The sequence below is a fragment of the Chamaea fasciata genome, unplaced genomic scaffold (genome assembly GCF_029207755.1).
Source record: "Chamaea fasciata isolate MVZ Bird 193981 ecotype frontalis unplaced genomic scaffold, bChaFas1.0.hap1 SCAF_2, whole genome shotgun sequence".
Lineage (NCBI taxonomy): Eukaryota > Metazoa > Chordata > Aves > Passeriformes > Sylviidae > Chamaea > Chamaea fasciata.
Window position 1 is genome coordinate 47,723,876 of NW_027094087.1, and position 23,966 is coordinate 47,747,841.

The 23,966-nt window shown below is 37.9% G+C and overlaps 1 long non-coding RNA gene across 4 annotated transcripts in view; it reads right to left on the reverse strand.

Annotated features, from left to right (window-relative positions):
• The window catches only part of LOC136285159 (uncharacterized), a 33,616-nt gene continuing 9,650 nt past the window's right edge, over nt 1-23,966 (reverse strand). For 2 of the 4 annotated variants that reach the window (XR_010719364.1, XR_010719363.1), the window contains 5 exons: nt 22,030-22,204; nt 20,092-20,193; nt 19,692-19,765; nt 14,252-14,395; nt 1-1,143 (listed from right to left, as the gene is read on the reverse strand). This is a non-coding gene — a long non-coding RNA (uncharacterized lncRNA). The remainder of the gene's footprint in view (nt 1,144-14,251; nt 14,396-19,691; nt 19,766-20,091; nt 20,194-22,029; nt 22,205-23,966) is intronic. The other 2 variants (XR_010719366.1, XR_010719365.1) reach the window with 2 other exon arrangements.

The following is a 23,966-nucleotide window of genomic DNA, read 5'->3' on the forward strand; positions in this document are numbered from 1 at the left end:
TTAAAAGGCAGGAGAATCCATTTAATATCATTGACTTTACTACTGACTAAACAAGTGGCTCAGTTTTCTCCTTGGTCTACCAGGACAATGGTGCTTTTCTATTCTGGGAATATGCAAAAATTCATCCAATACCGTGAAGCTCCTGAATATCATTGTAATAAGCCTACAAAAACAAAAAAAGTTTTCCTGATTCTCTATATAGAGAGGAAGTTTTGGATCTTTTAATCTCTTAATTATCATATACTGCTACATACTTGCTTAAAATATATATACAATATAAATACTGACATGTATAGAGATAGAACACATCTGTTTTTCCTCTCACACTCTATTTGTGATCACACTCTATATGTGATTTTTCAAAGTCCTTTCCATAGCTTTTCTCAGGGCTATAACTTTAGAATTCAGTGAAACTGCAACATGGAATAGGACAGGGAACAGCACCCATTGTCAACAAAAGTCATTTACTGGCTTACAAAAAAATAAAAATATCTGCACTCTCAGTTGCATGTTGTGTAACGACAGCCATAGGAATAGAAAAGCAACAGGAGAGTTAGTAAAAGGTAATGTCTTTTCCTACTTAATTACATCAGAGTATCATCACATTGAAAGCTTTCAGTAATACTGGGCTACCAAGTTTGCAAAATAAAATATTATACTTCGTGTCCAGCAAGAAATAAGCAAATTTACCTACATCTTTAAAAAAACCTGAACAGTTACAACAGTTACTCTGACTTAAAAATCTGAATTAAGAGAAATACCACAACAATTGCAAACACAGGTGATATCTCCTCCATTTTAGGTAGAAAGCCACTAAATGTAAAAATCTAACACAATAATCCAAGCAATCATTAGGTTTAGGCACACAACAGAACAGAAATATTTTAACAATGTCTGACAACATCCCAAGCACACAGTGTCTGGACACTACTTGAAGTGGATGTGCATGAGACTCAAAGACAACACCATTTTAAAGAATAATTTTCATCATTTAAGAAGCAAATAGAAGGAGAACAAAATAGAAATTTAGGTTCAGGCCTACAATCAGATCTTCAGAGTGAGAACTTGCAGAGTCCCATGAACTTCATCAGGCCCCCAGGCTATTGAGGTCCATCTGAACAAATCCAGTTGCAGGACTAGGACCTAAATATGTAAAGAGAAAAAGAATGAAATCAGGTAACACAGCACACAGTTCTAATTAAAGAGACACTAAACTAATCACAGAAAAATAATCTGAGTGCCTAGACCATGACAAGATCTCTATTTTTACCCTAAAATGCTGCAGCTACAGCAAAGGCAACAGTGGTATCTTAAACCAAGAGATTTATAGAGCATTAATTGATCACAGCACATTCCCCTTCAGGCAAACACAAGTAGCTGCAGTGTGTTTGCTCACCTCCTGTGTGCTGATGCTTTTTTGTTGTTATATGCAATTTGTTTTATTATTTTTAATAAAAGAGAGTGGTCTATAATCAATAAAGGTGATGTATTTATCTTCGTCAGCTCTTCATGTAGATTTTCAGCCTCTTAGTAACACGATGGCTAAAACTAAAATGAGATAATCTCCCCATATTTTTAGACACTGCAAAACTGACAGAATGTAAATAATATTTCTATAAGAAGCGTCATTGTTATGCCTATCTGAAGGTTGTGAGAAGTTCTAGCTTGGCAGTGTGTCTTCCTAAGGTTTCAGTGAAACCCCATGGTAGAATGCAACTAGTATCATACAACTGCTAATGAGAAAAGAGACTGTAGCAAAAAAATGCCTACCTCAAAGTGAGGTTTGCCCACTGAAATATAGGCTTCAACACAACACGAGTGTGTGACAGAAGCAGCGAAGACACTACAGGAATATCAGATTTGTGGTGGCACAAGCACATGGAATCACAGACTACACCGTGGAGAGCTGTGTCATCCAAACTTCCACAGCAGCACTTATCATCCACCCCTGGTCCATGCTTCCTCTCTACCTAAGGCAATCTCTCAGCTTGGGAGGCTATAATGGCCAATTCACCATGCCTGCAAATGTCAGCACTGCACCTTGTACCTTCATTAGCATGAGCTCTTTGAGACAGCCAGACCAAAGACAGAATGAACTGTCCAGGAGTATGATACCATCCTTCCTGTTACTAGAGCAGAGTTATACCTTCAGAGATCAGCGTGTAACCAGACAAATCAATATAAATACACCTTTTACCCCAAAAAAATGTTCAAGACAATCAGCAATCCCTGATTACTTTTGTATCTCCTGTAGGATGGCTTAAGATGCGCCAAGATCCTTCACATTAAAAAATTAATAAGTTTATAAATTAACTCAAGATACATGAGGACACGAACATGTTAAATTTACTGAGACATTGATTTGCCTATAGCACTCATGGAGAGAAGGACTCAAACAGCTATTATTTCTAGACAGGAAAAAATAATATTATAAACATAGTTTTCCATGCAGATGGACATTAAGAAGCCTTTTTTGCCAAGATGACACACTGACTTAGACCACTTATATATAAGGAAGCTCATAGATATGCAAGGCAGATGAGATTTCCAAACTTTGTGAGGAAAAGAAATGTGTTTGTCTTTTTAGAATTGGTGCTAGCTCAGGACAGATATCAAAATCTTTACTCCCATTTTAATATTGAATACCCAGTTATATCCCACATGTATGTCTGAAACTGGCATATGGTAAAGAATCTGCAACACTGGACTTCAAATATAGTGTCAGATTTTGGTCATTTTATCTCCAGAGAGTTACAGCCTCAAACTTGGGGTCACTCTGTAGGCATGTGGGGACTTGGGGGGAAGACCTTGTGCAGGCAGAGGTCCCAGGGCCCAGTATGCCCGTGGGATATGTTTGCCCAATCAATTTATGATTTCACAAGATTTCAGCAAGCAGAGAGTAATTTACTGCCTTATCTGGCTATCACTGCTCTTTCTTTGAACAACCTGAAACTATTGATAGGCCATTAATATCAAATTCCTTGCCAGAGTGACATTTCCAAAGAAAGGCAGGTTTTAATTTCTTTTCCTGAAACTTTATCTTTTTAATCTGGACACCTAACTACTCCACACCTAAGAATACCTTTCTTCTTGCTCTTGCAAACATACATTAACAGTTTAGATTTCCACACCTGGCAGAAATGTATTGAAAAACAACAACAACAGCAGCAAAGCTGTTTGGATTTTTTTTCTTCAGGTTATGCCTCCTTGACACTAAAGCTGCCTCATCTCTGGTTTAAGTCAGAAAAGTACAGAAACAATTGTAATTCACACCTCTTTGCTACCATGTCCATACAACTACACACCACTGGAAAGTGAGCCAAGTGCAGATGTATTCCCTCTGTCCTTTCTCAACCTGTGAGTTCTGCTCCATGCTGAAAGGGGAAGGAAAAGATGACTGTGGCTGGTATGGGACCTGGCCATAAAACTCTCAAGCTAACTGAAAGCTTCTTCCTCCTGGGGGGAATTCTTGTATCATCAGGCAGAATCAGAATAAGGAAGAGAATCAATTAATTATTACTGAAATTCTATGGAGTATTGTTATTAGAAGACTTGACTTCATAATTTAATTGTAAGGAAGTTACTGTATCTGTGTTCATGAAATGAAAAGATCGGTGCCTTCCCAGCAAATGCAAAATACGTCTTTTCATGCTAGGCACCCCACTGTGACATTACAAATCAAAATCAACAATTAATGTCCAGTCCTTTGTGGCAGGTGGGGAAATATTCTAAGCAATATTATGTGGGAAGCAGTTGTAGGAGTGAAGAATGTCAAATAATAAGTAATACAATTATATTTGAGGACAGATCTTTACAGTTTTTCCTATGAATGACTTAACTGTTGGTGACACAAAGCTGCACAGCTACATCATCATCCTGCCTATTGCTCAGACACGTAACTCTAGCATCACCTTACATCCCATAGATACTCCCAATCCCAAGACTGATATTCATAATTTGCAGATACTTTCAAAGCAACATTTTCAAGATGGTATTTTTCTTAATCCTCCCAATCAGCTAAAGTATTCAATCAGGTTAATCACCATCATCATCATCCTGTTTTGATTCAGCAAGATTTTGCTCTATGTTTTTTGATTTAGCAACATTTTTTCTCTCTGCTTTTGACAAACACAGCCTAATATCACACACATTCACTCAGAGAACTGCTGCAAAGACTCTTTTCCTAGTCAATCACTCGGAGAACACATCAGTATCTTTACAGCTCTCCCTGGCTACTTCTGCAGCATCTACCACTGGTCTTCACTTTCAAGGTCCATCCTTACTTATCACCATCACACCTATTGCTCCTTTATCCCTGTCAGGAAGACAGCTGTGGTTTGCTCATGTTTGAAACCAGGCCAATTTTCATAAAACATAAAACTGAAAACACCATTAGATCGTACTGTCTAATTTGATTATTATGTCATGCTTGGCTAAAACATTTTAAAAAACCTCCACTTTTTACTGATAAAAAAAATTTCAGGGATGCTTCTTGTATCTCTTCCCTTGCTATTTCCCATCTGCCATTCAGTGTCAGGAGTCCAGTTTCCAGCTCCTCTCACACCCACATGGTGTATTTTCAAACAAACCTCTTGTGCCTTTTTCTGTCTTACACCTTACACTTTATGGAAACTCCCTTAAATATCTGAAAACATACTGCATTACTGTTGTTCAAAGCTTTCTCTAAAATTCAGCTTACTAACATGCCCCAACGGCCCCTATGAGCAAAATATGTGATGAGTAGTTATATACACATCACCTGTTTTCAAATATCTAAAGTAAGCAAGAGTGGGATGTAGGAGACAGATCCTACCCTACGGTAAATAGAGAGAGGCTCCCTGAGAGAGATTTGGTTGAAGGAACTCCTGAAACACTGCAAAATGTCCTGTGAAGGAGTCTCTGCATATGCTGTGGAAATGGCCTAAAGAAATCAGTCTTTTGATTTAGTTACGTGAGTTGGATCCCTAAAGTATGAATGTTCCTGCTGACTACTAGCATTTCCCTTCTCCTCTGTGTATATTTTCTACTTTCAACTGTATTATATTTACACTGCTAAGATTTAAAATTGCAGATATTCTTTCCAGCACGTCTGTGTGATGCAAAGCATCATAGGAAATTTCACCATTGTACAAAAAAACAATCTTACAGTGCTATACAGTATTTTATTAAGCAGATCTTGACCATGCAATTATCACAGCATTACACACATATGCCTGGTGGATGATGCACAGCTCTGTGCACTAACTTCAACTCCGGCATTTACTAAATTCCTTAATCCTATACTAAAGGCCTAGAATGTGTTCATGGCTGGCACCAGCTTTTTTCTCCCCACTGTGAATCATGGGCAAATCCTCAAGACAAATCAACATAGCTAAAAAAGCAGAGAAGGGAGAATAGGAATATTAGGAAGAGTTAGGATATCAAGAAGAATTTATTCACATCAAGGGTGATTAGACATTGGAATGGGCTGCATAAACAGCAATCAAAAGTCATACCAGGCACCATGTAAAAAAGAAAATAGAACAGAACAACTGCTACTGGAGATGATCTAGTTCTTGCTCTAGATAACAGAAAATAAGTTCTTTCAAAGCCCAAAGTAAGAGAAAAATGCCTCCTGAAGCAAATAAACAAAAAAAAAAAAAATTAGGACACTGTCAGTCATAGATCCAAACCTCATCAAAATCTGACCACAGAATATATTGAATTAAATTATTTGATTTCATTACAATAAAAGTCATTAGTAGCAAAGAGTTAACCACGAAATGCTGAAAAGGACGTATTTGGTCCTGTACTATGGAACAGCCATTAATAATTCAGAAACCGGGGCAAGTATCATGGCATAAAATCTGCAGTTATTTCAGTTACTCAGAAACAAGGAAAATTATTAATCTAACCAAAATTAGTAAGTGGACCCCAGAAACACTAAATCAAGTTTAAATTATGATAGCTAGATAACAAACACATACTAAAATAAACCCATAAAAAAACCCAGTCTGTGCTTTATGAGGTTTCAAATTAAAGATACAACTGTAAGGAACTTGGTGAAATAAAACGTAATGTATTAGGCACACGGAGGGTAACAGTTACCTACTAAATCTCCAGATAAATTGATGTTAGTCACTAATATTTAGTCTCTTATAGATTTAACTCATTCAGTCTTACGTTCACTTATTCACAAGCACTGACACTTATCTGTTTAAAGGTCTGGCCAAGATAACTTACATGAAAAACAAAAGACAAGGGCCATCAGCTGTGAAGTCCTTGCCCCATTTCAGGAGTTGTTTTAATTACCAATATCAATTAGACAAGTCACAGAATCATAAAATGATTTGATTTGGAGGGGACCTTAGAGACCACCTATTTCCAACCCCCCCTGCCATGGTTAAGAACACCTTTCATTGGACCAGGTGCTCAAAGACCCATCCAACCAGGCCTTGATCACCTCAGGATGGGGCATCCACAACTTCTCTGGGAAGCTTTTCTCACTACCCCACCACACTCCCAGTAAAGAATTACTTCCTAACATCTAATCTAACTCTCTCTCCTTTCAGTTTGAAGCCATTAACCCTTGTCCTATCACTGCATGCCAGTGTCAAGTGCAAGGGGGTGGTAGGATTGCATTTGTTTAATGGAAGTCAATCATTAGATCAGTTATTCCATAATGGGAAAACACACCAGTTGCTTTGGCCTCAGGAAGGAACCAGGAGTCACTTCAGCAGTTTAGTTAAAAATCTCTGCTCAACACACCACTACAATTAAAAAAAAAAACACAACTAAAACCAAACCAAAACAAACAAAAAAATCCCACAACCAAAAAACAAACGAACAAAAAAAGCAGTTTAAACAATACAAGGCAATTAGAAGAAAACTAGTGAAACAGGATTATAAAAAGCAGTGCTGTGACCCTACCAGAAAAAAAAAAATCCCATATGAGGTACATGTCACTCTTTCTGCAAAAGGATACCAAAGATATGGACAGGGTTCAAGTGTGAACAGTAAAAAACATAGAAAATATCCAATAAAGAGGAATTAGAAAGTTTCAAATAGAGAATATTATGCATGGACATGTAAAGTAATTGCTCTAGAGAGGTCAGATCAGACATCGGTATGCTTGCTATCTTACAACACAAGAAAAAATACAAAGAAACACTGAAAGTGTGGAAAATTCAAAACTGAGCAGAAGAAATGTTTTTCACACCATTTCATCTATTCATATTGATTATCACGGAAATTCAGTTATTGGTCTAAATACAATGTCCCTATCAATGACAGTATAAATTAAAGCAGTTACTACATAGAGAAGTCAGGAAGCAACTTACTGGTAGTTAACGTCAACTGAAGCATTAGGTGGTATTTACTAGTTAAACAGGAAACTGTATTATGGTTTAAGCAAATATGATAATCCCTATGTAGAAATATAAATTAAAAAAAGAAATAGCAACTTGATTTCATTATCAGAATTTTATTCACAATCTCACAGTAACTCTTCCTACAGTTTGCATGAATACTATTAATAGCTCATTAACAACAGTCATTGTCTTTAGAAGGTCTTGAAACAACTAAAGTTTGGACACATTAAGCTTTTATGTGAGCAGTAAAGGCAAATACCTGAAAAATTAAAACCAGCATGATTATGAACTTGTTTACTCCATCACTGCAGGTTCTATCTAAAATACATTTTCCCCTCACTTCCAATCACAGCCAGTTTCTTAGAAGCTTGTCTGTTTTTCAAAGACCTGATACTAAACAGTGTTCCCTTGATCACTTTTTAAAAGAGTTATTTTAACAAGGATTCTTATCACAAATCTTGCTAACAAGCACCCAAGAACTGACTACTTACCATTCACCCATAGACAAGTGAGCTACAATTAGCTTAAGCACTGAATCCTTAGCACACAACTCTACTGCTTGGTTATCGTGATTAGATCATCCTGGTTTAATTTGAAATGCACATTGTCACTGCACATGCTAAGACCCACACTGCCCTGTTGCATTAGCAATTACAAAAACATATATAACAATAAAACCTATATAAAACATATATAACATCTTAATTTTCTATCAAAGAGCAGAGTCTTAATTTTATTAGGACTCTAATGGCAAAAATGAAAGAGAGCATAAGGATATGGCTTCATATATTTTGGTTGATTTTTTTTCCCCATCATGTCTAGGAAGGTAAAGAGAATACTATATTGTCTGGAGGTGGGGGAGAAGGAGAGGCTGTCAGCACTGTGAATGCAACGTTGGGCTTAGTCAGGGGCTGGGTCAGGTAAACAGGGCAGAAGTAAAAGGATGAAGCACCACACAGTACCACAGACAGTAAAAGTGAAGACTCATACATCAATAATATAGAGAGCACAAAGAACCTGCACAGGCAGAAAGATTGCCTGGGAACCCTTTCTTGGATAGAGAAAATACAGCTTGTACTAGGACACAAGAAACAGAGATTTAAAGAGCTACAGGAACTTTATGTGGTGATACTTGAGTGTAGGCTCTGGTTCTGGTAGAGAAGGGAATTTCAGTCCATGGGCAGCTGTGGGTCTGAGAAGACCTTACTGCCAGCAGTGACAGGAAAGCTGTCTGGAATAAAAGCAATGCAACAGGTTGCAGAAAGGCTGTATAACATTTCTGAACCCAAAAGGCAACATCATCAGTGTTCTGAAAGCAGCCAACTATTCACCACCAGGATACTAAGAACATAAAAATTATTCTCCTTGGGTAGCTTACTCTGGTTTGCTGTTTTCATTGGCTGTTTTCGTTTATTGCATTTGAGTGCAAGAACTGTCACTTGGCCGATTTACCTTTCAGTTGTACAGTTTCTACCTGTGATCATTTTACTAACATATCCCATTAACAAATACTGTCACTTTCTAAAATAAAAGGGACATTTTGCTTTTCTAAAGCTACTATATGCTTGATAGTATGTTCTGAATGTACATAACTTGAAATACACCTCATTGGACGTTTACCTGCAAAGTTGCCCCATGCTTTTTTCATTTTAAGTAGAAGGTGGGGAAGACCAATAAATTAAACTCATGGGAGAAAAGGTGTAAACTTACTTCATTTAGATGTAAAGGAATTTCTAGTTAAGGACACTTCTTTGCTCATTCCAACAGTACCAAAGCTATTTATTTGGTAATAAGAGTTTCTGGACTGAAACGGACATTTCTGAACTTGTTGATGATTAATGCACAGTTTAAGAGAACCATTACTTTGTGACAGGCACTACAGAAGCCAAATGTCAGATAATATATCAACTTCTGCTCCACTCTAATTTAACGGTTAGAACTTTTATTCTTACGGTCTTGTTTCAAATATTATACTACAAAGAGTTCAGCAGGATACACAGTAGTTGCTGTAAGTCTTGTAGTGCGAATATCACGTAGGCATTAAATTCGACGTATTTTAGCATTAGCCAAAGCACGTTTTTGAATGCGAACACGTGCCACAATCCCCTGCCTAACCACTGAAGGAAGAGCTAAGTTTCTGCTATAAATGAACGAAAGAAACCTGACATGGAGCCAGCGTGGAGCGGGCGCGCCGCCCGCCCCGGGCAGCGGCCGGGCCGGCGGGCAAAGGTCCCTCCAGCCCCGGCCCCGGCCCCGGCCGGCTGCGGGCGGCTGCCGCTCCCAGCGGCGGCGGGGAGAGAGGAAGGCACCACCCGCCGGGTCCTAACGCCGCCGAGCCCGGGCAGGAGCCTCTCGTCTCCCACCCCGGCGGGCTGAAGGCACTAAGGCGATGCCCGGAGCATCCCAATGGAGAAACTCCTGGCCGCGCTGGCTCGAGGACACATCTCACGGGGAGCACCCTGAGGCCACTTGGACGTGCCCACGTACAACACGGTCCGTGCGCCGGCAACCGGCAGAGCTGAGCACCGCCACGGGTGAAATCGCCTCCCCTCCCCGAGAGAGAAGCAGCGAAGGATTCCACGGGAAAACACAGAGGTCGGAATCGGCAACCCCTGACATCGATGTTCCCTCTATATTTGTAAGAAACCCTGATTTGTTCGTCAAAACTCAGCCCCTGAGCTTTACCTGAGAGATGCTCATCTTCATCACACAGTACAGGAACAGAAAAACGCTCTGGAACAGGTGGGAAAGTGAGAGAGCAGGACTAAAACTGTACATGCTGCAGCAGACACAAGCACGATTCCAGGATGTCTCCCGGCAAACAAAGGAAGGCTCTTGACAAGCCAAAAACAAGAAAAAGAGGAGACTGCAAGAAGAGGTCTGGCAAGGCAGCTTTTACACTTGTAGATGTGGAATTCACCAGCATGTCCGCTTTCTGGCTTGCTGTTGTTATTACGGTCTATTAAAAGCAAATGCAGCTGTACAAGATTACCATCCTCTGCACCTTCACACCATTCTTTCAAACACATCAGCCTGGCCAGAGCAGTAATTTCTAATGTATTTTCACTTTGCTACCTCTTTCTTCTTGCCTATACATCAACATCACTTGAAGATTAAACAGCAGAATTGTTGTAACTTTATATGTTTTAATACCATTTTAGCGCAACATCCTTAAGTGACCTGAGATGACATGGTCTGGGAGTGCCAGAACAGCAAACAGGATTGAGACAGTTGCTTTTATTGCCTTCCAGTGTTTCTTGTGGAATTGTGATCAATTTTGTTAACAGTTGCACATAGTTTTCATTAATGTGCCCGGTCTTGCTGACAAAGCTGACAAAGGGACAGGACAAATCCGTGAAAGTAGAGTTAGGTGCGCAGTGACAACTTCCTCGCAGAAACAAGCAGGACAGAAAAGGCTGCACCCAATGTACAGCCATGAGTAATGTTGAGTAAAAAACTCATATTAAAGAGTGGTCTTCCCACAAATCTGTTCGCTTTGGCATAAACTCCTCCACTACATACTATGCATGACAGAACACGACCATTATTTAAAAGCCAAAATACCTGACCTGTGATATGTTTTATCTATCCTGTCACAGCAACCTTTCTTACTCGTATCAAAACCACAAAACAAAACCACAGAACAAAAATTCTGGAGCCATAGACATACTTTCACTATATAAATCAACGCAGGCTTAGAGTTAACACCACTATATGGCACATGAAAAAAGCCCAAATGTCCTAAAGACTCAAAACAATATGAAAAAAGTTTTACTTCATATACTTTTCAAAGCCTTCTCACTGCTGTGAGTGCACATCTCTCTCTCTATTACAGATCCTAAAGAACCTGCTCCTAGCAACATTCTGATGTGAAGCTTCTGTAATGTAAGTGATGATTTGTGTGACTTCATCAATAGGTAAATCTGTTTGGTCTTTCACATTCTTATTGAACAATGAAAAATCAAATGTGTAAGAAAGCCAAAATTCAAGGAGAGCTAAGGTAATCAGGTCCAACTGGTTCAATATAACACTAATTAGTGTTTTCACAATGTGGAGAGCATTCTATTTGTGCTATCAACTTCCTAAACAAAACAATTTCTAAATCTGTCAAAATACTTTAAAAAATGCACAGGTGGCAATGCAAATCAGATACTTTTGTAGCCTCTCATCAAATATTCCAGAAATCAATACAATGAAACCTTGTTAAAAGAAAAAAAAGACAACTAAAAATTACTATTTCTCAGTTCCAACTTGGGCTCACAAGACAGATGTAGCTTACAAACTCAGCAAATCAACAGTGTGAAAAAGAGCAATCAGACATGGTAAAACACAGCTTTTGGAAAGAACATACATTGAGTAATTGCTAGCACACGTGTCCGAAGTGCACAGAACTTCCCAAGGATTCAAACGGATATGAGCATCTTCCACATTTTTATGCGCAATGGCATCAAGTTTCACTGTGGGCTGCAGCAGAGAGGGCATGCCTTGAGGCTGGCACATTCATTTAACATATGAGTCATTCAGTGTGGAAACAACATAACAGAAATATCCACAAACCAATGAATTGTGAAAGAACTGTAACATTTTCCCCCCTCAGGCCTGCATCTACTAAAGTGTCACAAATAAAGCTAATATCACAGAAATGATTCAGCAAAAGAAGAATTAAGCAGTAAATGACAGTCAACTCTTTTACAAGTCAATAACTTGACTGTTTTGATTTGAAACCATACCAGTCAATACAGTCATCTTAGAAAAGATCAACAAAAAAGACAATCCAGACCTGACTCTTATAACTAGTGCAACTACAGATTAGATACCTCTGAGACATGGAAGTTGCAAACGAGGTTTTTCTTCACTTATATCCTCCTTCAGAATCTGAGGGAATTTAAAACTAAGAACTTAATCACCACTCCCTTAGACCCCTCTTCCTCCACCCCTCCCCCCAAAAAAGTTGGTTTAAAATATAAATGAGATAAAATAATTAACCAAACACTTGGCATGCAATGAACCTGAGTGAAAGATTAGCCTGGCAAGAAAAAGAAAAAAATTGTAAGTAGCCTAGCTTCCTCTCCATTAGCTTCTCACTACATTAGCCCACAGACTCACAGCAGTCAAAAAAACCCCCAAACATTTGTAAGTACATCAAAGCAGGTATCTAAGTTTACATTCATATATCTAATATGCATATTTGTCCAAGTGCAGTTAAGGGAACCTAGTATGCTCCTAAATTTAAGTTCCTGATTTGTGTTTCATATTTTGGCACTGGAATGAGTACACAGTGCTTTGAGGGCCAGATTTTTTCTCCCTCCCACCTCGAAAGTAAAAATGAAAAACCAAGTGTTACAGAAAGGGATATTAAATAGTCACTCTTAGTCACCTTCCTTGCCAATCTAATTTCAAATAAGGAGACTGTTTACATTAATCTTTTTAGGTCTAACTTAGGCACTTATATCAGACTTTTGGAGTGTGGCCACAGACCTCTCGAGCACACCTACCAGGCATTCTCTGTCCTTCCTCCCCCAGTATTTTAGTGAAGATGCTCTGTTTCAATTAATGCTGCCCTAGGTACCTGTTGCGATGTACATCTATACCGTGTAATGGAGTCCAGAGCAGTTGGGTTCTGTCAGCCTGGCTGGGGCTCACCCCCACGAGAATACAGCCCTGTTTTCTTGCTCTCACTGTGTGTCCATGGGAGGTATCTGTGTTAGCACAAGGATGTGTCTGAGCTCCTTATCCTTGCCTCTCAGCAGGGCTAAGGCCTGTGACAGGCCCACTGCTCCCACTCAGGCATGAACCACCACCCCTCTGACCAACACAGTCTATCCGATTAACGCCTGAATCAGCTCCTGAGCCACCGCTGCTTCCTGCAGGCCAGGACAAAATTACGAGTTCCTGAGGTGTGTCTAAACCCTAATTTCACTGCAAGTAGCACACTCTGGAACGGCTATCTCAGCTATGAAACTGGTTCATCAGAAGAATGCGCTGTGTCTGCTGCTCTTTACTACAGAGCACACGCACATCCAGCACCTCAAAATACCCATACCAAGAAGCTCTAAGAACTGCCAGCTGCCACCCCAACAGTTCCACTTCAATATAAACCACCAGTGGAATTCAAAGAGAAGGAAGAAAAAGAGGCACAAATTCTTTGTTAATTTCAAGAAGTCAGTATATACACAGATAAGAATATGTATACTCGGCTTTGGTGAAAACAAGATTTTTTGCTTAGAGAATTGCTGGCCTAAGTAATTTCAAATACTTAAATTTAAAGGAATCACTTCTACTACACTGCAGTTAGAATAAAACTTTCACTGGTGTTTTTACTTGCACTTTCTAATTGTGTACATTATTTAAATGATGTGAAACTCCCAACAAAGTAGTACCAGTACAATAACTTAGCATGTTGCCATATTTTTTAACCAATACGAGGATTAAAAGTTTCCAGCTATGATTAGTTTGTCAATAACTACGTGCTTTGTATCTCCTGCAAAGCTGGATGCAATGCCTGTTAGAACATTCTCATGTGTAGTGATGAAATATGTCATGAGAGATTATACTCTGAGTGAAAAAAGCCTTTTTTTTAAATGAGAGTTCAAAAATATTCAGTTCTAAATATTCAGAGAAACAGGCTCACAAACAGTGAGCCATAAATGGCCACTAACTCCCTCTCTAAAATAACTTACTTTCCTAAAAAGATGCTTTCCCTATTTTTATATGCAAGAAGTCAATGCTAAGTAAAGTTGTTGTACAATGCTTCAGAATTTAAAATACTTCATGATATAGAGCACTCCTCCTACTTTTCACATTTTAGAAGGAAATGTAATCAGACAAATCCTCAGAGAGACACAAACATTTTTACTGAGAACTATCACGTAGTGTTTAATAAATTACATGCAAATTCCTACCAGAATGCCACTGTTTTTGAAGATGCCATATCCATTGTTATCCTCAGGATATCCATTCTTATTCATCATTAGTACCCTGCTTCCTTTGCACTCAAGCTTCAGAACGGATTTCTGACAAGCAGCCCACACCTACCAAAATGGTTTCTAGAAAGCAAATTATACAGCTGTAAGACATGGAAAATAAACCAGCAATTTGCAAACCACTGCAAGTGCAATGCAAACACAGCAAATAGAAAATTCGTTCTGAAATGTTCATTCTATTATGGTGGACACTAATATAACCACAGCTGTAACATTATACTTTTAAATCACTGGTTCGCCTATAGAGAAACTGCAAAAGCAAAATTCCTTTTTATCCTATGGAATCTCATATACTTCATCTCATTTGGGGGGGGGGAGGGGGGTCATTTACTCATGAATGGTTTTTATAAAAGAACAGGATAAAGGAACATTATTCTAAACTATACTTAAGGTCTTCTAAGGACTTACAAAAACTGAAGTTCCATTTACGCTGGATAGAGCAAATACACAGAACAGTAAAAAGTCCCTGATCACATTAAAAAAAACAAGTCTAAACAGGTAAGACAGCACAGGGGAAAAGTCCACACACAGCACAAACAGCAGGACTGCAGTAAATATAACAGCAGTTCTACTTTGCAGGTGGCTTTTCCTTGCAAACAGCATAGAAGGAGGTACAGGGTAAGGAGGGCACATTGGCTGGGAGGAAGCATATGTAGTATGCAGGAACGAAGCAGAAGTGAAGAGGCAGAATGAACAGCAAGAGGTGGAAGAAACAGACAGTAACCACAGAACAGAGATCAGCTAAAGTTAGTGAATGTTCTCTGAATGGTCAAAGGTCCCTGGACTTTTGGCTCTTTCTGTTCCTGCGAGTTAAGTCTCTGGCAAGGTCCTTTCTTTACTGCTCCCAGGCTTAGAGCAGTATACTTTGACTTACTTTATACTTATTTTCAGTTCTTTTCCTCATCGCAGTCCCCTCTCCACATTTTAAGATGGTATCAAAGATCTCTCCCTCACTTGTAGCTTTAAAACAGAGATGATCTGAATCTACCCAAAAACATTTGCACAGAACAAGCACATGCAGATCAGCCCTATTTGCAAGTGATCCAATTTCTGATATTCTGACTTCAGCCTTCCTAATGCTTTCTTAGGTAACACATACTGGATAGCAGAAAAGTGAGGCAAGGCACTGATCTAAAAAACAGTCGTTGAAAGTTGATAAGAGTATGTAAAACATACTCCATGCTGAATAACAGAGTTGTTAGGATTTGGGATGGGGACAGCTGTTGTATAGGCTCCGGTGCATACAGTCAGAAGGAAATATTCCAACCTTCACAGTAAACTGTACTTGTTCTAGTGTTAACTGAACAGATTAGGCCATATCAGAATAGGAGACGTATTTTCATCATCAAAACACTCACTGTTTATATCCTTTAGCATAGATGGAGATAAGTCAGTGTAAAGAGCAAGTCTGCCTACAAAGGCAAATCAAACCTGTGAAACTGAAGTGCTGTAATTTTTTATGGGGCTGTATGGATAGGGGCAAATAAACTAGATTGAAGTCACTTTCATCTGGTGCAAGATCTCCAATAGGAATGGTTTATACAGGCACAGCAACTGCAATATAATTAAAAACAATTTCTGGAATTTGGCCAGCACCCCTAGGTTGTTTCCTTCTATGCAGAAATAAGCTACCAACAGATACAGTTTTATACTGATACAGCTCTATTCACACCGGGGAAAGGTGGCTGATACTTTAATTATGCCAGTACAGATAAAGTAGAGAAATGTCTGATAGAAAACTGAGTGTCACAGATATAGTCCTTTTACCTACTGCAAGATAGCAACAATGTTCCTAGTGCAGGAAACACTTTAGAGTACTAATTCCTAACTTTAAAAATAATCCCTCCTGTGTCATTCCCAGAACACCATCAACCTTTGAAATGCTAATGAAATTACTAGAGAAAAAACAGACTTTGAATTTCTGCCAGATTCTGTCGGGAGTGCATCTGACAAAAGTTCTCTGTGCCATTCAGGTGTCACTGTTCTCTTCATACCTCCTTTTCTGTTAGAGTGAACTTTTTTTTTTTCTTTTTTCTTTTTTTTTTTTTTTAGCAACAATGTTGTGGTAACTTTGAATCTTTGTAAAAAGTAAATCTTTGGCAAAAGTAGAATGTGTGTATTGGCTTGAAAAATACACATAAAAGCAATTATTACTCCTCTGCCAGACTACAGCTTTGGAAATTACCTGCAACTTGCCAATGACAATAACAGGCAAGCAGTTATCCAGCAAAATTTCTTTAGTTCAGCTGCACAATAGCACTTCCACGCTACCTGTACTTAACTTGGTTGTTTGAAAGAGCATCTGCCAATTACAGCTGTGCTATTAAAAAAAACCAACAAAATGTTTTTGCTTCTAAAAGAAAAAAGTTTAGTTATTTATCCAAGTGTTCTTTAAAGAAGAAAACAAATGGAAAATAAAAAAAAAAAGTTTTAACCACTGTGTTGTCCCTGGGACACTATGAATGGTAACTCCCAGACAACTAAGTTGAGACACCAGAATAACCTGATAAAACAAGAATGCATTTTCTTCTTTACTTGTGGCTTCTTCACAACAGCTTCCAAAACAGACTCAAGAGAAATGCTTTGTTTTTGTCTCCCTATTTCTGCCCCCCCCTCCCCTAAAATAAGACCTCTGCTCTCAGAAATCTTTGGATAAAGTGAAATATCTACAATTGTAACTTACTTACCGAAGGCGAACTGTATGTGCCTCACTAAGAATAAGAACTGCAGCGACCACAACCTAGCACATTTACTGATAGGTGTATTAGTTATTGAAAAAATAGTAAAATATTTACTTGCAATAGGATAAATATTCTCATCTCAGGGACTGATCTGTGAAGCAAAGTGAGGTGCTTAAAAGCAGGGGTTTTTTGCTTGCTGGTTGATAAACCTCAGTAAGAAGAAAAAAATTAAAAATAAAACTTAACACTACAATTCTTCTATAGCATAAATAAATGGGAATGGCATACTTATATAGAAAATCTTATTAATTTTTCTAAATAGAGATCTCATTTATCTCATTACAAATAGTTAACAGAGCACTTTAAAGACTGCCAGCAAATGTAGTCCATTATATGCAGAAATTATAATTTCTCAATACTCTGAAATTCCGTAAAAATTAATCTAAAACATTTTTAACTTACAGAAAGCATCTTGAAGGATGCAATACTTAAATCTACTCCTTAAAAATCAACTTCACTGCTCTTTTTGATGGTATTCCATAACATACACAATTACCATTCCATAGCATGATAATGAAGTTAATCTTCAAAGCACTACATAGGCTTCATCACCTCTTCTTGGTGAGCATGTCAGGAATGAGATATCCTCTCTTGGAAGACCCTGAAACTCCCATAGCTGTATTGCAGATAAGGCAACAGACTCTCCTCCTTCAAAAATATAACCAACTAGTTCAATATGACAACAGTAAAAGAGTGGGGTCCAAGAGGAGAGCATTTAAGCTGGATGTTCATGACCAGGATAACAAATTCCTGGGCCTGCTCTCAAAAAAATGTCATGATGTTGGGACCCAAAATCAGTCTAGTATGTTGGGTGGTATCCAGTCCTGCCATTGTTGCTAAGCCCTAAGGTAAGCTACACATCAGCTCCCACATGAGCCCTCTCTTAGACATTCTTGGAACACAAGTCCCAAGAACAAGTTAAGGTATGTCTTTCTGAACGGGCAGGAAGTTCACTGTGTTCCAAAGAACAGTGGAACAAAGATATTCCATAAAACTAATACATCAATGGGTTACCCACAGAGAGAAGAGATACATACGCAGCTTATGTATTGCTCAGTTAACTTCTATTTTAAACTGCTAACACAAACTTACCTACAGTGGTATGAACTGTCTCTTAAAATATGTCACTTCTCTAAGATTGAAGGTGCTAGGTGCTACACAATTGGTTTTTTTTAAATTATAAAGAACCTTTAGTAACTGTTGCTCAGATTTTCTATAACTTCAGCAATTCAAGAGGTAGAAGAATTTGCCCCCAACTGTTTAGTATATTCTGTGGTAAGAATTACGGAGATTACTCATTTCTATAAGGGAAAAAAAAACCAAACCTTGTACTCTTCACCGCTTAGGAACATGCAACTTATCACAAGCATGTGATACTCCTTCTACTTACTTAAATGAATCAGGAAGCTACTATAAAACCACTTGTATTTTAATACGTTTTTTTAACCAATTGCTTGGCAGGAATAGTTGCTCACTTTCTTAAAGCAGATGATCTATTTCACATGCAGCTGTTTCTCTCACATTCTATATTGCCTACAGAACTGCACATAGAAAACCCTAAATAGATCTCATTGATATTAACAGTCCATTGAAGTTAAACATTTTAAAAGGTAATACAAGTATTTCTTTGATTTGTTGTAATCTTTTATCTAAAAATACTCTCAATTTTTATTCTTGATTTTGATCTCAAAATACTGATCCTTTTATATTATCTTTCTGGTTTTGAAGGTGGCAAGGAAGTAAGTCTATAGTTGAAATTGGGTAAGTCTTAAAAACAAATACCCAAATCTGTAATGTTTTCTCTTTGAAACACTACAACAAAAGAAAAACTTTTTGTTTATTTAACAAGGAAAATTTACTGCTTTTTTCTAACAATTACAGAACTATTTTCCACTTTTTCCTCCCTATCCCCCCCAAAAAGCAGAGCAAAAGAGGACCCTGGATGATGTCACTTATTCTTAGTGACAAGCTACTGGGGATGGCCATAACAGCTCCTGCCGCCATTGCACACCATTGCTCTCCAAGCTTCCTGCCTCCAGTACTGAGGCAGCAGCACTTGCTACACCATTGCACTTTCCAAGAGCAGAAATAAAGTACAGCAACACCAGTTCTGGGTGACTTTAAGGCTCTCTTTTACAAACCATACTGAAACTGAGTTACCCTGTCCTTGGAGAAAGTGGGGACTAGCTGAAGCAGGAAACAAACCAAGTTAATCCCACGATCTGAACAGACCCCCTATCACTTACTCTAATATGGAAGCTGCTAATTCTAAATTATACATTCAATACCAAAAGACATCTCTGTCTTTGCAAAATGGAAACCACAGTAGTTGGACCAACTACACACAGGTCCATGTTGGAAAATGGGATTAGAACTAGACATTCATGTTCTGTGTCAGCATAGAAGTCCTCTTTGGAAACAGTGCTGCTGAAATGTTAGATAATTATATAAGGCTCAAACTGCAACTAACAAATCCTCTCACAAATATAGACATGTCTATTTTAAATTAAATGTTAAGTGGGAAATATTTATAGTTTAAGTTGCACACTTTGCTACTTAATTATCATAATTTTAAAAAGAAGACACCTTTAATTTCCTCCTCCAAATAAGTTATTTACCTGATCTGTAGCTTGGGAGTCCCCAGTAGTCAGTTCTGAGATTCTCATCCCACTGAATGTCAAGGACCTAGCATCTGAAGGATGAGATTTCAACATCAGTTATTGACAACTTAACTTTGCCTCACCAAAGATAAACCAACCTTCATTCCCACTCAGGTCAGCTCATTGATTTCACAGAAAACACATTTAGAAAGCAGAGCTGAATGCTTTCAAAAATTCCACCCATGAGATAAAAAAGGGAAAAAAAAACCCCAACCAGCAAAAAGGAGCTGATGTAAAATGTTTGAGACTTCTTGACGCATGAGGAATCAAGTGTATTTGTATATTTGTGTGCAAAGTAACAAGTGACTGAAATTACTGTTAACTGCTTGCTGAAATGATATAATATCAAATACCTTACCTTCTTACTCTTCAGATACAGGACTCTGTTCTTTGACAAAAACCCAATGTTATCCTTGTACCAGAGGCTGTATTAGGAAAATAACAGTTCTGCTGAAAGAGTCTGGAAAAAAAAAATACCCTTGCTGCTCTCAATACCCATATTATAGACACCAGAGAATTATTATACTGAATAATACTGAACTTGATTTGTTTTACTCTTGTCCTACTTTGGGTTCGATGGAACTGTGTTCCATTAAAGTTTGACTTCACATGCATCCAGAATAGATTCCCACCAACAGGACCTATTAAGCTTAAGAATAAATATTGTTCTTCAACTACATTAAAAATAAATTTGGATACACCAAAGTCCTCAGTTTTTATAATTTTGTATCATTTAAAAAAAAATTAAAATTTTATCTGGTGAACACTATTTATAGCATTCATTCTGCAAAACAGAATGGACCAGAAAATATAAGCACTATCTCCAGAATTAATTCTGGTTTCTGATGATTTTATGGACATGCATTTCAAATTTTAGAAGTATACTGAAGCAACAGCCTCCTTTTCACTACTGCTGTTCCTATTTGGAGCACACTAACAGTTCAAAAGGTTTTTTTAACTGGCTTCTGACTTCTAATTATCCATTACGTTTATAAAGCATTTATTTAAAACAATATCTTCATGTTTCTTCAATTATGAGGGGACTAAACTAAAGGCTAACTGTCATGGGTTTTGTATCTAAACCAAGACACTTACACTCAAAAAAACCAGTGATGCTCTTTCTATGTCACCGAAGTTCTCAGCATCAGTACACTACCAGGAAGGCACTGACAGGAAGTCAAACGTGCATTAAATCATGCAGAACAAGAGCCTCTGTTTCCAGACCCAAAAGATACCACTATCATATATTTGAGAAATTTGAAATCCATTCAATTCCGCAAGATTTTAAGCAAGACAAATGATATTGTTAAGGCTTCTCACAACATATATGCATCTAGAAAGATGCAAGCAATCCAGTAATTTAAATAATAATTTGTCTAACAAATTAGACAGATATTATTAAAAGAGTCTTGATTTGTGTACCACTGAAAAGGCTGAAAAACTGTACTCTACCTGATAAGAAGCATTTGGCTGTTGGGTTTTTTTCCCAAATTATCATTTATTTGGCTGCTGGTTAGAACACCAAACCCATTGCCAGCCAGAGAATACCCACAGTTTGCAATGAGAACACAAGAAATTCAAGTGCCAGTTTAAATATTCACAATTATTTTCTTAATTCACTGCTAATAATTCTTATTGAATGTACATTGCATACAGTTCCCATATAGAATATGACTAGAAACCAATTTGTGCTGTGAAGTCATTAAGTTCTAAAAATAATTGGATGTCTTGGAAAAAAAATAAACACTACATAGAGAAACCATTAGTCTAAAATTAAATCCTATTCAGGTGTTACAATGCCAAGATTTAAGGACATATTTTAGAAAAAAATAAAATTAAAATAAATTTTTAAAAATTCCAAAGAGGATTTTTTTTACATAGAAAATTTTCCAAGCTGTTGATATCTGTGACTTCCTTTTTACTGCCTCTGAATGACTTGAGACTTAATAACAAACATTTTGATTCAAAACAACAACTCAGACTTACCAAAATATTGAATTTATATCATAAACACATACAAAAAGTCTGAAAAAGCAGCAAAAGGGAATTGTGTCATTAAGATCCTAACCTCCATTGACAGCTACTTCAGAGATAATAAACAGTGCTAGAATTATTTTCCAGACTATTTCCCTCCATTCATCTCATAAGTATGTGTGCTCCTATATGTGCCTTTTAATTTCAACATCATGTGTCAAATGACCAACACAAAGGCTCTGACAGGACAAAAGATATGTGCAAACGTAAATGAAATGCTAGCAATACCCAACCCAAGTAAGTATAATTTAAGAAAACTTACCTGGACTTGAAAAAGCACCCTTGAGCTGCATCAGTGCTAATTCCCAAATGAAGACTCTGCCTTGCAAATAAGTGAGCTTTCTTCAGATCATTATTCTGTGGCACAGGCTCCTCCAAATGGCAGAATGAATGTATTGCCATTATTGAAAATTTACAGATCATCTGAAGAAATTGAACTGAAAGCAAGAAATACGGCAACTTTATTTTGTGTAAAGTGACTGAAAATACTTTACTTAGTTTTCAAGAACTTGTTACTTAACAAAACATTTAAAACACATAAAGGATATGTATATGCAGTGATTGATAAAATATAAATGAATTCATTAAACCAGATGGACAGTTCATCTAAGCAGAGATGCCCAGACAAGGAACTCCCATTTAATGCTACTGCAGAACACCATTTCAATACATTTTAGGGATGTTTCTTATACATTATAGATTTCTTCTCTTCAAAGCAGCTTTCACCTGGGTATCTATAATGATACACATATCTTTGTGGAATATTTGCTTGGAATATAGAATTATCTTCAAGTAGTTCAAGTTACTCCTTCCAGCATGAATTACTTTGTAGCTAGAAACACCAAACGTCATCTACCACCATTGTGCTAATACAGACAGCTTTAGAAGAACTGCCTTCAAGTTTCTCACAACTTTCTCTGATTTCACAGAATGTATGCAGTATTTTACTTGGGATGCTTTCTTGAGGGCAAGATGAGTCACAGATTCTAGAGGCATAATCTGATGAGCATCTATTCTGGTAAAATGCCAGTTCAAAGAGAGAGGACCCTGCTGCTGCTTGTTCTGATCCTTGGGTCATGATCCCATCTCCTGATGGAGCCACTCACTAGACAAGAGTGAGGAACTAGCTTGGGTTAGAAATTGCTGCTTGCTACAGACCCCTCTTAAAGTCAGGATCGATTTTCTGATTCAAGTCACTGCATGACGGCACAAATCACTGCGCTAATACAACAGGAGAGAAAGTGAGCGAACAAGACCACACAGCTAATTGCAGCTACATATGTCAGCACTTAAGAAACTGCTGTTGTCACCCGAGTGTAAATTCCAAGGTAAATCACAGAAAGCAGTACAGCATACTACTGGACTGCTTTAACTTTCAGTTCCCCCTTTGCATCACTGGTCATCCTCCCCACAACGACATAAAAAATGAAGACTTGGAGAGCCTCACCAAAATTGCCTGGGGTACAATTTCTTGCCAAAGACCATACACTGCAAGTTTAAGGTGGGATGAACTAAACAGGATGGTCTGCAAATTCCAGCTCTGCTCTTTGTGCTCAGTTTAAAAGTACAGTATGTACAGCACTTGACAGCTTCCGGTCTTCTGGCACAGCATCTCATCCTAACGAGATGCATTCTTCTTAGCAGATCAGCCACTTCATCCTTTAGAACCACTAAATGAATGAACAGCATCAAGTCCTTGTGACTTAGGAGTCTTTAGCACTTTATTCTAGCATTCAGTCTTTTGCTACTCTAATCCCGTAATCAGATAACATCCAATCAACATAATTTGAAAAGAATAAAATGCCCACAACATCCCTGTGGTGAAGACCAGCATAAAGAAATAAGTCCACTCCTTCCTAGAACCTCTTATTCCTCTTAATTGCTTTCTATACTCCCTAAAAGCCCAAGAGACCTGCCAGGTCCTTAACAAATTACTTGTGATGTTACCATACTCCTTGTCTTTTTAAATAAAAGCATACAACCATGTGTTTTACTGAAATACACTGCTACCAATAAGACATGACAACAACTATAGCCTGTTACTGAGATTAATTCACATACTGGGAGGCTTAAAATGTTACATAAAAACATTTCCAATTGCATGCAAGTGGAAGTGATTGGCGTTTTACAGGCAGCAGTTTAGAGATTTCCTCTCTTATCACCTTCTTGCTTAAAAGTAAGTAATTAACAATACTAAAT